This window comes from Engystomops pustulosus, chromosome 1 (assembly GCF_040894005.1).
Source record: "Engystomops pustulosus chromosome 1, aEngPut4.maternal, whole genome shotgun sequence".
Lineage (NCBI taxonomy): Eukaryota > Metazoa > Chordata > Amphibia > Anura > Leptodactylidae > Engystomops > Engystomops pustulosus.
In genome coordinates, this window is record NC_092411.1 from 237645831 (window position 1) to 237658697 (window position 12867).

The following is a 12867-nucleotide window of genomic DNA, read 5'->3' on the forward strand; positions in this document are numbered from 1 at the left end:
TTTATACAAATGACTGCAAACTGCATAAAGAAGCCATTGCAGTCTTGCGCTACCTTTTATGCTTTAGGGAAACCCAGATCTTTCACATTTTTTTCTTCTTATGCTTGTCTTTTTTATACTTTGATGAAGGAGCATAGAAGATGTAAAGAGCATTGTACATACTTGTTCATTAACATCAACAATTGCCCAAGGTTGGTTTGGAATGTGAGACACAGCAAGGCTTCAAATATAATTCCGCCATTACATTACCAATTTATCAACAAGAGTGTGATTTTATTTTACCAAGATGATATATAATGAAGATATGAATGAGTTGGCATATAAAGTAATTGGCATATAAAGAGTTGTATTAAATGGTGTCTTGCCTTGGTGACGGCAGACTTTCTTTTGCCACCGGGAGGCTCTCAAAAAATAGCCACCTGATTCAGATTGGGGGGATGAGGTTCCTTCACTCCAAGACTTCTAGTAAGAGCAACCTGGCAGACAATTCCCTGGGAGCTTGGGTTCCCCATCACCATGAGGACCAGGTCCTCCCAGCCGAGTCAGGGCTCCAGGAGGGCAGCTACTATTTTAAAGTCTCTTGGTCTTCTCATAAATGATGTCACAACCAGGACAAAGCCATAATGGGTTTGAGGAGGTCAGTTATGGCCTCTTCTCAATCTTAGGACTGTACCACAAATTGACGGGAAATTCAGATTAGTGCCGAATGAAACTTTTCATGAAATATGGATCTAACTCTTTAACCTCTTCCCGCTCAGCGTCCGATATATCGGACGCTGAGCTCAGTGACTTAGCGCTCAGCGTCCGATATATCGGACGCTGAGCTGATGCTGGTTTGGCTCAAGATCTGAGCCGAACCGGCATCGGGAAAGACGGGGTGCTGGCTGTGACTGATAGCCGGCACCCCAGTGTAACACCCGCGATCGGAGTTGTCTCCGATCGCGGGTGCTTAACCCGTTAAATGCCGCGGTCAGCGCGACCGCGGCATCTAACATGTATCTGGGGGGTCTTTCCCCCACGATCGGCCCCCCCGAACCGTTTTCGGGGTGCGCCGATCGTTGCTATAGTAACTCTGGGGTCCGATCTGGACCCCAGAGTTACCTGCAAGAATTGCCAGTAAGATGGCGTCTGTGACGTCATCTTACTGGCACAGTGCCAGCCTATGCAAGTGTATAGGCTGACACTGATAATACTCTGCAATACATGAGTATTGCAGAATATTATCATGAAGAAGCAATCAGAAGATTGCTTCTTCATGTCCCATGGTATAAAAGTGAAAAAGTAAAAAAAAAAATGTTATTCAATAAAAAAATAAAGTAATAAATCACTAAAAATGCCCAAAACCCCCAAAACATATAAAGAGACATATAACTAAAAAAAAAGTCTAAATCATAACACAAACCCCACATATATATTATCACCGCGTCCGTAACAACCCGTAGAATAAAAGTAAATCATTATTGAACCCCCACGATAAACGCCGTAAAAAAAAACTGCTATAAACCTTTCAAAAATTATTATTTTTAGCTATTCAATCCCACAAAAAATGCTATAAAATGCGATCAAAAAACCATGTGTACTCCGACATGATACTGGTGCAAAGTACAACATGTCCCGCAAAAAACAAGCCATCAACCAGCTCTGTAGCCAAAAAAGTAACAATGTTATGCCACTTGGAAGACGGCAATACATAAATGATAGATTTTTCCCCACATTAGGGTTTTGTTTGACAAATTTAGTAAAACGTAAGAAAATATATTCAAGTCTGGTATCCCCGTAATCGTATCAACCCATAGAATAAAGATAACATGATTATTAGTCTATACGGTGAACACCAAAAAAAAAAAGAGTAAAAAATCCAGTACAGAATTGATGCTTTTCTACTCCTGCCCTCAAAAAAAGTTCCTAAATTTTCAACAATAGGTGATACCAACCCCAAAATGGTAACAATGGAAAAAGCATCTCATCCCGCAAAAAAAATGGCATCACATGGCCCCAATAACGCAAAAGCGGAAATTTTATAGCCTTCAAAAGGGGCCAATGAGGAAACTAAAATCCTGGCAGCTGCAGGGCGCTCCTTCCCTTCTGCGTCTCGCTGTGCGCCCATAAAACAAGTAACGGCCACATGTGGGGGGTCTTTGTACTCAGGAGAAATTGCAGAACAAATTGTATGGTGGGTTTTCTCTTTTTATATTTTGGAAATTTGTAAATTTTAGTGCTAAATGAACGTATAAGGGAACAATTTGACCATTCTAAATTTCACATCCATTTTGATTCAATTACTATGAAGATCTCAAGGGGTTAACAATCTTCGTAAAAGCGGTTTCTGATAGCTTGAGGGGTGCAGATTTGAAAATGGGTTGGTTATATACGGGGGTTTTGATGCTAAATATGTAAAATTTCATTCCAAACTGTATTTATCCCCAAAATAGTCAATTCTGAAAATCCGGAAAAGCGATATTCTTTTTGTAAGCCGCGTGACATCAAAATAAATTATCCAGACATATCAAAAATTATGAAAATGTAAAGTAGACAAATGGGAAATGTTATTCAGCAACTTATTTAGGTGGTAAATCTATCTGCCTGGAAACGCAATGATTTTGAATTTCGAAAATGGCAAATTTTTCAAAAAATGTATCATATTTTCTTTTTTTTTGTAAATAAACGCAAAACTTATCAGCCAAAATTTACCACTAAAATGAAGTACAACATGTGGGGAAAAAACAATCTCAGAATCGTTTTGATAAGTAACAGTGTTCAAAAGTTATAACCATATAAAGCGACGCAGGTCAGAATCCAAAAAATCGGGCTGAGCCTTAACCTGCAAAATGGCTGCGTCCTTAAGGGGTTAACCAAATCAATTCGCTCATCTATGAGTTGTATTATGTAGGGCTATTCTGGGGCCATAAAGTGGCCACTTTTTTTATACTATTATACACATTTGCTGCATTATGTCCCCAATAGACATTACATAGTAAAGCTAGCCATGACAAAAAACTGCCAAAAAATGGCCTCAATTTCAGTTGTAACGGCATGCCAAGTAAGAATGCTAGGTCTTTGTAGAAAAATGTCCATAGTTGTTTCATTTCTGGCATACAACTGGCTGGACACAAAGTAAAAATATACTGCGTAAGTATACGCAGCCTAAAAAATAGCCCTGTATGACAACTTTTTAGTGTTTTCCTTCAGCACATACCAAAAGCCCTTATTTTTTACTTTTCCCCTCAATATAACTCTATGAGGGCCTTCTTTACATGCAGGACAATTTGAAATTTTTGACTACTTTCCACCAATGCCCTTTTACATTTTTGCAATTCCATTTTTTGCTTCTCCATAGCTTTTTTTACCCATGTAGCTAAAAAAGGACTTGTTTTCTGTTTTCAAATTGTACTTCCTAGTTAATATTCCATGCCATGTACTGGGAAGCTGGGAAAAAAATTCCACATGCAGTGAATAAATATTTTTTTTTGCCCCATTTTATCGTTGGCACTGTTTTTACGGCTTTCACTGTTATTAGGTTTCCACTTTTGTTAGATTTTTATGCATCTAAGAAAATTCAAACCTTTTGTACAAAAAAAAAAAAAAATTCTTTGTTTCACCATTCAGTTGTTTATACATGAGGGTCATGTCAAAAAAGACCCTGCCGAACGGGGGCACAGTTCAGAGGCACTCTGAATGGTAGGCCTTCATACAGATTAATAGGATAGGATTTTGTGATGGCTGATACATTGTACATGTTCAATAAAGGATCCCTTTCTTAACAGAAAAAATATCACGCTTTGGGAACTACATTTTAGCCAATGGGTCATTGATCCAGGGATTTATTGTGATTAGGCAAATTCACATTTGCCTTATTGGGTTTTTGTCTTCCTCTGGGTAAACTCTGTAGGAGTATAGATTGAACCTCACAGAACAGCATATTTATTCATCTTTATCTACTATGATACTTTGTTATTGACCATGTCCTTGATATTTAAGTTTCTCATCTTGATTCTGATAGAAAAAAAAAAGTTTTTATACAGCCAATTACTCTAGCATTCTTAATGTAATACTTCTAATTTTATATTATTAGTATTTATAGTATACTGTATATAGTATTTTTTTTCTCAATAAAAGTGTAAGCGTACCACAAAGTAGCATAATGTGTTCAAAAATATTCCATTTCCTTTGCATTATGTCGGTTTACAGAGCGTGACATACGGTATTGATACATGGTTCATGGCCATGCTGAATGATAGGAAAATATGTTGACTGTGCAGTCTGAAAAGAGCTATGGCTTCTCACCTTAAAGTACCTCTGCAGGTGATGCAGACATCAGGATCATTGATTTTTAGCTTGCTTTGTATACAGTCTACTAGCAGGACTCACGCTCTAGTTTCCAGAGTGGAGCTGTAGACAAGCCCTTATAGAAACTGCTAAAACATTGCAAATTTTCCCTTTTATAATCATTCAATAAATTTTAGACTTAAGGAATTCTACATGATGGCCTCATTTAAATTATTATGAAATATAGTTAACCCACAGAGGACACTGCCAGTCCTTCACTTTTTTTTATGTCAAGCTCTAAAAGCCATAACTTTTTTCCAAGTTTGCCACTGGTTGAGGTAATGTATTTTGTAGTTTTTGTTGTCTATTTGGAGTGCTTACATTTTTCCACAAACTTAGCAAGTTGAGGGCTTTTCTTTGTGCGATGAGTTGTCATTTTCATTGATACATTTGGGTGTATGTGCCACTCACTTTTTATGAAGCTTTTTTGGAGACAACGTAATAAAAACATTATAATTTTATGCTATTAAGGTCCTGCTCCTGAATTTATGGGTTTAGTTTCTGATACACCTATGTACACATTGTGGTGCACCTAAAGGTTAATGCTAAATAAAATCTAGATAAGTAATTGTAAAAAATAGGTAAAACCCCTATGTACATTATAGGGCCTAACTTGCTGATCGGTGGGGGTCTCTGTGCTGAGACCCCACAGATCACGGGAATGGGGAGGTCCAATGGAGTCTGAGGTACCTCAATCAAACCCCTTGTCGCTCTCCGAGATGAAGGCCACGGACCTCCATTCATCTCATTGGAGCTGGGATTGCATCAATCTCCGTCAGCTACATAGAGAATGGAGCAGAACCAATATGCGCGTCCGTCTTCGGGGAGAGAGTTTTGCCCTTATACAAATCCCTGGTCAGACCATACATGGAATATTATGTACAGTTTTGGGCACCAGTGTATAAAAAGGACATAGTAGAGCTGGAACGGGTACAGAGGAGATCAACCAAGATTATAAGAGGAATGGGGGGGACTAGAATACAATGACAGATTACAAAATTTGGGATTATTCAGTTTAGAAAAAAGATGGCTCATGGGAGAACTCATTACAATGTACAAATACCTGAATGGGCAGTACAAGGATCTTTCTTTGCTATGGATGTTTTTAGGGATATGCTCATACTCAAAGAGTATAGACATTATATGGTGCTGTAAAGTATTTAAAAAATACACGGTAGGCAACCCTATATTCCTTTTTTTTTTTTTATAACAAGTGATAAAGACACTTTGTTACTGCTTTTATAAACTTATAAGTAGTTAGTCAACTGGGCGTTAGCCAGCTAGTGGTGTGTCCCTTCACAGTTTGATACAGTCACCACTGATTGGACAATACCAGACAGTGAAGAGACCCCCCACACACTTGGCTATCCAAGTGAGGGAATCACAAAAGAACAGCACATAGAGTTATGTGAAAAGGTTCTCCAGAATTGTTACTTCTTTGAGTAAGCAAGAATTTACAGAAAATACATGTCAGGGGTGGTGAAAACTCCTAGGTTCACACCATGCATTATCTTCCTTTCAGATCAGATTAGCTGTAGGCTAAGAGGTTAAAGTAAATCTACCACTTTGTAGACATATTTTTTAAACCAGACATAACTGCAGACTGATGTACAGCTGGTGATGCAGGATCTTATCCTTTGTAGGCATAAAACCGAGGTTATGTTAATGAGGATCGGGTACTCCTGCTCATGTCATACAGGGCACTCTGTGCTCTCCAATTAACCTAATTATGCATGCCTCCAGTAAACACGTCCCGCCCGGTCCCACCCGTCCTAAGAGCAGTGACGTCACCGAGCATCTCCCACGAATCCGCTTCCAGATTTCTTTGCACAGCCGCACTGCAAAGCAGAAGATGTCCCCGTCTCTCTGGGGAGGGGGAATGGGAGGAGTGGGACGTGTTATGCACGTGCCTGAGTCTCATTAGCATAATTGTAAAAGTGGCTTTTTTTTGTCCAAATAGCTCGGTTTTATGCTAACAAATAATAAGATCCTGCATCAGCAGCTTTACATTTGTCTGCATGTATGTCTGGTTTAAAAGTGGTATATTTCCTTTAAGGTTTCATAGTGGAAAGAAAATGCCCAATGTTGTACTATCTCATAGAAAGGCTTAAATTAAATTTACTGTCAAAATCAAAAATGGATAAACCTGGGGCACTTACTCACAGATCCAGGCACCATGAATGTGTTATCCACGGCTTCCTTCTTAAATAAACTTTTGCAATTAAGGTGGGTGTTTCCAGGGCCCCTCAGTGATGTCTTTTCACTGGCTGTTATAATGAGCAGAACATGTCTCAACCTTCCCCTGCTTTTTCTGTCCTCCCTCTGCCTGTGTAATCTAGAAGCACCAGGAAGTGCAGGGGGAGGAGAAACCTGCTCTGCTCATTGTAACAGCCAGTGAAAAGACATCACTGTGGGGCTCTGGAAAGGGCTCATTAGAATAATTGTAAAAGTTGATTTTAGAAGGAAGGAAATATAAGAAGATTACCATAGTCACAGTGCCTGGATCTTTGAGAAAGTGTCCCCAGTTCTTCATGGTGGATTTTGATGGTAGATTTGCTTTAAAAGCCATGTTTTATACCTCTAAAATAGGCTGGTAGAGGAATTTATATAGAAAGTACTACTAGTGATGTCACCAGCCACAGCATTATGACATCAAATCACATTTGCGGGTTTAAACATTAAATTGAGCAGCTTATGACCTCCTAGCCTGTGTCCTTTACATTTCCAGTCATAGCTGGTGATATCAGCCAGGCAGTAGCGTTGGCTCTCATAATGTCACAACCACATCATTATCTCCTATGCTGCTCTAAATAGAAAGCACCACGCTATACTGCTCCACGTACAACCCTTGAGGTTTGTGGCCATTTATTTATTTACAGCTCTCTTTAGGTCCTGCCAAAGCCTTTCAATTGGGTCTGGACTCTGACAGGGTCATTGCAGAACCTCAATTCTTTTGATGCAATGGTGTCCTCTTGATGGCCCAGATATTCCTTTAGCTGTTGGGCTCATGTTTGTCTGTAAAATTCTTTGATAACCCCTTCAAGAATTTTTTATGTGATTTGCTTTTTCACTTCACTTTTTGTTTACAAAGCTGTATGAGGGATTGTTATCTGCTAGACAAACTATACACTGAACTTTCTGGTGGCATTAGTTAAGATTATGTGCAATGTACTGGGAAGCTGGAAAAAAATTCTGTATGTGGTGGAATTGGCAAAAAGAACAGTGCACACTTCCCGAGCAGTGCAGGGGGTGCCAGATTCATGAAGACCGTGCGCCATATTTGATTAATCTGACGCCCCATGCACACTCCTCAGGCATCTGCATATAGTACACACAGCACTAGTTTGGGTAAATGAAGGCCAATGTTCTTTTCTCATCCATCTGTTTTGTGAAGCGCACCAGTCCCTCCTGCAACAAACAACCCCACAACATGATGTTTTTTGCAGTTGGGATATTGTTATCAGGCCTGCAAGAGTCTCGCTATTTCTTACAAATCTAACGATGATCATTATGGCGAACAGTCCAATTTTTGTTCCGTCAGACCACAGGACATGTCTCCAAAAATTGATGTATTAGTTCCTGTGTGCATTTACAAAGATTAATCTGGCATTTTTATGTTCCATCTGGAGAAATGGCTTCTTCCTGGCAGAGTGGCCTTTCCATCTTGATATAGAACTCGTTTCGCTATGGACAATGATACACTCTTACCAGCTTCAGCAACATCGTCACAAGGTCTTTTGCATTTTTGTTTCAATAGTTTTTATTATTTTCTCAAAACCAAAGATTTTGGGTTGATATGCACATTTCATAGCTAAGCACAATCATATCTGGACCTTATTATCTCTGTATCTTATTTTTTACTTACATATTATTGTTTGTACAGATGAACAAGGCCCCTTCAGGTATCTGGAAATTGTACCCAAGAATGAAGCAGAGTTGTGCAAGTCCACGAAATCTCTTCCTGATATCTTGTCTTATTTCTTTAAACTTTTCCATATTGTTATACAAAGAAGAAGTGTGTTTCAGATGTGCCTTGAAATATATCCATAATTGTGTCTTTAATTAACTAAGATGTTGGCTTAACCAATCAGAAGCTTCCAAAGACATGACATCATATGGTCTGTCCCAAATTGTTTAAAAGCATAGTAATCTTAGTGTATTTAAACTTTTGGCTTTGTAGAAAGTAAAAGAAATACTTTAAAAAAATCTCGCTCGTTATTTATTCCAGTGATTTTCAACCTTTTTTGAGCCGCGGCACACTTTTTTTACTTAGAAAATCCTGGGGCACACCACCAACCAAAATAGCACAAAATGACACTAAAACAGTCATATTATACATATAGTTAATAATATAGATTCTAAATTTATTTTACTCACTCATTGTGAAACCTGGGCCTGTTTCGATAAACACAAAAGGGATATCCTGGCAGGAATGGTGGAAAGACACACACAAAGCTCTTCCTCAACAGTTCTCAGCTTCTCCCTGCTTTTAGTATATGGTGCTGATTATTATGTGGCTCATATACTCACCAGCCACTTTATTAGGTACACCTGTCCAACTGCTCGTTAACACTTAATTTCTAATCAGCCAATCACATGGCGGCAACTCAGTGCATTTAGGCATGTAGACATGGTCAAGACAATCTCCTGCAGTTCAAACCGAGCATCAGTATGGGGAAGAAAGGTGATTTGAGGCCTTTGAACGTGGCATGGTTGTTGGTGCCAGAAGGGCTGGTCTGAGTATTTCAGAAACTGCTGATCTACTGGGATTTTCACGCACAACCATCTCTAGGGTTTACAGAGAATGGTCCGAAAAAGAAAAAACATCCAGTGAGCGGCAGTTCTGTGGGCGGAAATGCCTTGTTGATGCCAGAGGTCAGAGGAGAATGGGCAGACTGGTTCGAGCTGATAGAAAGGCAACAGTGACTCAAATCGCCACCCGTTACAACCAAGGTAGGCAGAAGAGCATCTCTGAACGCACAGTGCGTCGAACTTTGAAGCAGATGGGCTACAGCAGCAGAAGACCAAACAGGGTGCCACTCCTTTCAGCTAAGAACAGGAAACTGAGGCTACAATTTGCACAAGCTCATCGAAATTGGACAGTAGAAGATTGAAAAAACGTTGCCTGGTCTGATGAGTCTCGATTTCTGCTGCGACATTCGGATGGTAGGGTCAGAATTTGGCATCAACAACATGAAAGCATGGATCCATCCTGCCTTGTATCAACGGTTCAGGCTGGTGGTGGTGGTGTCATGGTGTGGGGAATATTTTCTTGGCACTCTTTGGGCCCCTTGGTACCAATTGAGCATCGTTGCAACACCACAGCCTACCTGAGTATTGTTGCTGACCATGTCCATCCCTTTATGAGCACAATGTACCCTGTAACATCTGATAGCTACTTTCAGCAGGATAATGCGCCATGTCATAAAGCTGGGATCATCTCAGACTGGTTTCTTGAACATGACAATGAGGTCACTGGACTCAAATGGCCTCCACAGTCACCAGATCTCAATCCAATAGAGCATCTTTGGGATGTGGTGGAACGGGAGATTCGCATCATGGATGTGCAGCCGACAAATCTGCGGCAACTGTGTGATGCCATCATGTCAATATGGACCAAAATCTCTGAGGAGCTTCCAGCACCTTGTTGTATCTATGCCACGAAGAATTGATGCAGTTCTGAAGGCAAAAGGGGGTCCAACCCGTTACTAGCATGGTGTACCTAATAAAGTGGCCGGTGAGTGTGTACTGCAAAATAAACGTGTACAATGAGAAGTACTAAGGCCATGAGGCTCGTATACTCAGCATATGAGCTGGTACTTGTAGTTCTCCAGCCTCATGACTATAGTATTTCTCATTTTACATTTCTCATTGTTATATGCAGTATACTGCTGGAGTACTAAAAGCTCATATGCTGAGTATTCTGCCAACAGTTCATATACTCAGGCAAAAGCTCATATAGTCAGCATTATTGGTGGGCATTACCTTTGCGGTGGGCAAATGCGAGAGTCTCTCCGCTCTCAGGATGATGTGTCGGCCTCGGTGACGTCATTTTGTCGCGCAAGGCTCAAAGTTTGCGCATGTGTTATTGTACACGTCTCCTACATTGTAAGAAGCCGTGACTGCGCATCGCTGCGCATTGCCGGGAAACAAAACACAGGGGGCACCATAGTTTGGGGAACTTTCCCCGCGGCACACCCCACCATGTGTCGCGGCACACTAGTGTGCCACGGCACACTGGTTGAAAATCACTGATTTATTCGTTATGAATAATGCTAATAAAGTAATCCTAATTGACCTAAAATGGTAAAGATTTATTCTGATTTCATGTCAGATAGTGAAAAAAAAAAACATGCATACATGTCTTTTTACATAGTGTATGTAAAATTCTAGTTTTAGCTGTAAATACATCTTTATTCTAGATGAAATAGTGTCTACAAGCAGCCCTGGTCATGTACACTGACTTGTGATATAAATGCAGATAATGAATGAGGTACCATTATTCTTTAACGGTTTTGGATGATATATTTTATGAACGTTCGGCTTTGACCTAGTCCAGTATGGGCTTCTTCTGATGGGGACATGTTGCATGTTTGATGAGCCACAAAAAGTAGAGCACGCGCTATTTTTTAGTGGATGGGACATACAAGTACAGGCAGTCCCCAGGTTATGTACAAGATAGGTTCTGTAGGATTGTTCTTAAGTTGAATTTGTATGTAAGTCAGAACTTTACACTTTATAATTGTAATCCCAGTCAATTTTTTTTGCTCTCTGTGACAATTGGATTTAAAAAATGTTGAGTTGTCATAAGAACCAGGATTAACAATAAAGCTTATTTACAGACACCTTTGGTAGCTGTTACAGGGGATCACTGTGGCCTAGGACTAAAGTACAGTAAATTACCAATATCCAGAGGGCCGTTTGTAACTAGGGGTTGTTTGTAAGTCAGGTGTTCTTAAGTAGGGGACCACCTGTATGTCTATATTACTAAATCGAATGGGTCTGTGAAAGTAGTGGAGTTGACATGGGCTGGAGTGGAGTTCTCGGCATGGATGAGAATATGCCATTTTTACATGTATATAGACCAGAGGCACTTATGTATCATATATATCACTATGATACATGGAATCATCAGTGTGGCCTTTTCATATAATACTGTAAGCTCTTGCGAGCAGGGCCCCCACTCCTATTGTTTTTATATGACTGTTTGTGTAGTGCTGGGGACCTGGGTTCAAGTCCAAGGGTCAACTTCTGCAAAGAGTTTGTATGTTCTCTTCATGTTTGCATGGGTTTCCTCTGGGTCCTCCAGTTTCCTCCCACACTCCAAAACATACTGGTAAATTGATTAGATTGTGAGCACCATTGGGGACATGGACCGATTTGGCAAGCTCTGTGTAGCAGTGCGCAATCTGTGTTACTCTGTAATGTAATATTTTATTTGTATATGTCCCCTATGATTTGTAAAGTGCTGCAGAATATGATGGCGCTATATAAATAAAGATCATTGATCATGGTTGTGTGCTGCCACAAAAATGCTGTTGCATAGATTAGGACCCAAACAGAAACATTTTTATTCTTTTCAGGTCAAAATGTGAAATTTGATCCAATAAGTAAAACTGTGCATACACACTGGATTGCGATCTCTCTCATATTCACTGTACACAAGTCCTCAAGAACATATTTCCCACTAAGGATTTATGAAGAAAGTGCATGACCACTCTAGCAAACCAACTATTAGGAATCAAGTAACTGAAAGCCGGGCAGTTATCACGCATACGTGGGCACAAGCTGAAGAACGCTGCGGGGACACGCAAGGAGGTGGCGCTTCAGAGGATACACGGGCATGGAGTAGCCATAGCTCCCAACACTTGTGGCTACAACACACCCTAGTAGTCTTTGAAGTTAATTTATATAAAAGAAAGATACAGTTTTTATTTATTTAGATAAGGCAAAAAGATTAGATAAAGACAGTAGAGGTTAGAACACAGGCAGTACCCTACCATCAGGAATACCTCAGTTAGTGGATTCCTGATGGTTGGTTTGACTGTGTGATCTTCAAAATTTGCCTCCTTCATTCTAAAATCAACGTTTATAATAGTATATAGTTATATATAGTATATAGTTATCAGAGCCCCTCTGTGCTGGAGCTTAACAGGCTGTTAGATCATCCTCCCCCTGCTCCCTCAGCACTTCCCCCAGCCTCTGCCTAATATAATCTCACTGCAGCAAGGGAAGTTACAACTAGTGATGGGAATTATGGCTCTTCTTAGCAAGCTGGCTCATAAGGCTCCGCTCACTAAGGAGAGCCGACTCTTCTGGCTCCTGAACGGCTCCATATTAAATATGAAATAGGGAGCCGCAGGCCAATCAGTCATTCCCCCCCACACACTTTTAACCCAACTGTATCAGGTTAAAGGGGGTGTGGTGAGCCAGTTAGGGGCGGGGTTAGGTGAGCAAAGACTCACTGATGGGAGCTGGCTCCCGTCCTTCACGAACAAGAGCCGGCTCTTTCGCTGACGACACATCACTAGTTTCAACACA